Source organism: Myotis daubentonii, chromosome 6, assembly GCF_963259705.1.
Source record: "Myotis daubentonii chromosome 6, mMyoDau2.1, whole genome shotgun sequence".
Classification (NCBI taxonomy): domain Eukaryota; kingdom Metazoa; phylum Chordata; class Mammalia; order Chiroptera; family Vespertilionidae; genus Myotis; species Myotis daubentonii.
The window spans coordinates 55,466,645-55,470,707 of record NC_081845.1 but is presented as its reverse complement, the minus strand read 5'-3'; the positions used below and the strand labels follow the sequence as shown (position 1 = coordinate 55,470,707).

Below are 4,063 nucleotides of genomic sequence, written 5' to 3'. Positions count from 1 at the left end.
ATGCCTGTGGTGAATATTTCCAGTATAAAACTGTGACTGTTACAAAATGACAAGTTTTCATTAACGAGAATAAATTTTACTAACCCTAAATACAAACTAATCTCTGTACTAAGGACTAAAAGGACTTACTGCTTCCTCCTTGAAGAAAATCCTAAGTTATGAGCCAACCCCTCCAACCACCACCCCAGCCCAAGAAATGTATTTACAAGTTCCCCACTTTGATTTGCCAACTTAGCTTTATGAAACACATTTTAAACTGTTCACCTACCTAATCTCTTTTGCAGTCATCTAAATGTGCCACATTTAAATAGATTTGTTTCCCCCCCCCCCCCATTTCCTGATTTACTTGCAACCTAAATCTCATTTCCAAACCTTCAGAGACAATGAACGAACACTGCAGAGTAGGGCATGGAAATTACCATGAACTTCTTTCACGTGCATGACCACAGAATATTTTCATCAATTAAAATTAAGTGAATACCAACACTTATATACATATCCCCACCATGTGCTTGAATTAGAAATCTTGGAGAATCTGTTTTTACCATTGGCTAGTTACTTGGAATGTATGGATAATAAAAAGATGTGTGAGCTCTGATTCCAAGTGTCTATTTAAAAGTTGTTAAATGAAGAACGATGGAGGACACCCACAATAATTCTTGGACTCCTGGAGATCCTAAGACATGCTACAAAAATAGGTCTTTATTCTTAGGAAAATATAGTCAGAGCTAGCTTCCTTATGCTATACATAAAATCTTAACATCAGAGGCAGTACAGATAGTACAGATAGTTTTTGAACTGATCTCCAAACAAGCACAAACCCACTACGTTGAAAAGAACAAGTAATTTGAGGTTTTTGGCAAAAGACAGTACTTCACACATCTAATCCAAATCAAAGAGCCTGCAGACAGTTTTCAGGGAGATAAAAGGAATGAAATAAATATAAATTCTATGGATAAATAAATGTAAGAGAATTTAAATAAGCTAACAGAACTATTATTTTTTAAATAAAAATACTAATCAGGTACAAGCTTTTGTTTCTCATGCCAGACTTCTAAATGTTTATCAGACTACTGTTAATATCATTAAAAACCTAATCTTGGACCAGAGCAATAGTTTTAATACTGTTTTGCATTTGTAAAAAAGATTTGTTTTTCCAAACTAAATGCTGCTGGTCGTGAAAAATATTTTAGGTGTATTACTGAAGGCAGACTGTGGTGCTAATAGAACTTAAGTACTTTAAAAAGTGACAGACCAAAATGTCTACCTACTAATTTGCCCACAGTTAAAAACATCTTTTAACATTGGTTTATAATTAGCATCTGAAAAAGTAGTGGCATGCCCTATTGAGTGGTATGATTACTGAGTAATTAGTACTATACATCATCCCCAGAAGTCTGTTCATTGTATGTTATTTACTTAAGTTCATTCATTTTATACCCACCACTTAATTCCTATGCTCAGATAAAAATTTTATATACATCACTGGGGAGAAAATGGTCATGTGGGTATTCTTGAAGTTTTAGGAACCTGAGCAATCATTTACTCTATCTCCCTCCCCTAAATGCACAAATTCCTTCTGCTTTTTCATTTCTCCCCTTAAAATAGACTACATGTCATACTTACTTTGTAATAAAACAAGGTGACCTTCTGCTGTTTCTGGTGATTTTTTACTTAATCAAAAAAGCTGTCCTGAATTTGACAATTTTGCCCAACTAGCATGATGTTCACCCTGATATTAAATAAGTCTTTTCAAATATCTTATATACAAGTGAATACCCCAGATCACCCCATCAATCCATTTCTGTTCTTCATATTTTATCACAAGGAAAATATTTATATTTTGTTAAATCAAACTTGGAGTAATTGGTAAATTTCTCATGATGCAACAACTGCCATCATAAGTGTGCAACCACTCTTTTTGTGCTCAATCTCTCCTTCATCTCTAACATCTGATTCAGTTGCAATGGCCAAAAATCTTCCATATAAAGAATATATTCAATACAATTTTCTCACAATGCAACTTTCTGAAAACTGATTAAATTTATGATCACTTTTGATTGCCAAGTAGTCTGCAGAAACAAAATCTTGCGTCTGTTTTGGTTAGGTAACTCTAACAATCAGAATGCATTTAAGGATACATTTTTCACCCCAAGGAAGGGACTTCACTCTTGGATATAAGACCCATTCCTTGACAATATATACAAAATTTCTTTAACTTGTCATCTGTCCATTCTTTGAAGCTGTCAAAGCCAAGAACCCATAAACAAATCACAAATAGCAATAACCTACATTAGTTAACATTCCCCTTTTAACATGTTGACATTTTTACTAAAGGATTAGTTATTTTTGCATTTCCATTTCTCATATCCCATGACATTCCATATAAATTGCATTATTGCTTTATAGGCCACACAACATTCCAAAGTATGTTTATATGCATTGCCTGTTTTCCTTGATTTCTGGTAAGTTTGATACTGATTTTACTACAGAAATTTAAGTTTGAAAATACCAGTTAGTATTTCTTCTCAGAACTTAATTGTTCACATCACTAATCACTACATGCATATTTAGCTCTGATTATATTGCTCAAAAACTGCACCCATTATCAGAACAGTGCAAATGATATTTAATTTTAAAATTATAATGGCTTGAATTCAGTTATTCAAATGAACACTGTCAAGTTAATTTCACTTGAGTGTGTATATATTTCATCACTACTGTTTACATTACCCAACAATTCTTCACAATTTCTTTATATCAGTTTTCCCTCCCAAATCCCCAAACTAAGAATGGCAAATAGTCTTAGAAACCCACAGCTCCACATTTTAATGTTTTTAAGAACACATTTGTGAACTCACAAAAATGTTCATCTTTCAACTGTGACAATGCAGTTCTTGTTTAAGCCAAATAAACCAGTCCTAAAATCCCAATGAATAATTGAGAATTAACTTAAACACCTTGACAGTGTCCCTTAAAAAGGATATGACAGTAAAGTGCCAATAGGCATGGCAATGACCTCTTTGATGGGATCATTTAACTCCTTGGAACTGGGAAATGCCAGCACCAAAGATTACACTTAGATTCAATTTTACTGAAGGCTACATTTAGTTTACCCACTTTTCACAAACCTATTATACTCATATTGTCAAAATGAAATGTAAATGTTTTGTGTAGCCCTCAAACTTACACTAAGATTTCAAAGAGATGTACTTTAAAAAAGCACGGGGTAATATATAAAATCAGTGGCAGAAAGTTTCATTAAGCACCAGGAACTAATTTTTGTCACCCCATACTCATTTTGTAGGTAAGTTTCAATAACCGGCAAGGCACATTTACATATATTCCAATGAATAGTTATTGACAAATTTTAAATTACACTCTATGTCCCAGCTAACCCAGTAACTGACATACAACATACTAAAATGGTTTATTAAGATAACATAAAAAACCAGTTAATGTGAAACATACAGGCTATTGGCAACCACTATTCTAAAATTATGTAAGTACAAATAAACATACTGAAATGTGTGCAATTCTAAGTTTTTAAACCAGAATATCTGTATACTAACACACATTTATATTAATGACACATAAAAAAAATAAAAACTTTATTACAAAAATAAGTTACACTCGCCTCCAGCTTACAGTATAAAACAATTTTATTTGCAGGAATGCAAAATGATTGTTTGTCATGAGCATTTTGAACATATGACATGTCTAAATTTTGTTAAATTTGCATTTACTGGGGGAACTGGTGTGTATAAAACCCTAAGTATAATAAGCTCTGGTCTTCATCGTGGTGCCTATTGGGTAGTGATATAACTGCAGTATCCCTTTGGGGAAGGGAAAAGGGATTTCTTTATACCAAGTCCTAATTAAACTATAATTTCACTTTTGACTTTAAGCTATCAATTTTGGACTTGGCCAAAAAATTTTTGAGGGTGATTCAATAGAGGATGCTTCACCACTGAACACTCACTGTCATCAAGGTGCTTTAGAAAATTAAAAACATAGCACAAATGATTGTATTCTAGTCTACAAGTTATCATGACCTGCATAA

General features: G+C 33.0%; 1 protein-coding gene across 9 annotated transcripts in view; it reads right to left on the bottom strand.

Annotated features, from left to right (window-relative positions):
* Positions 1-680: 680 nt before the first annotated feature.
* The window catches only part of SYNCRIP (synaptotagmin binding cytoplasmic RNA interacting protein), a 33,302-nt gene continuing 29,919 nt past the window's right edge, over positions 681-4,063 (bottom strand). For all 9 annotated transcript variants that reach the window (XM_059701032.1, XM_059701021.1, XM_059701022.1 and 6 more), the window contains one exon: positions 681-4,063. This exon is cut by the window's right edge. The gene's annotated coding sequence lies outside the window, so the exon portion shown is untranslated.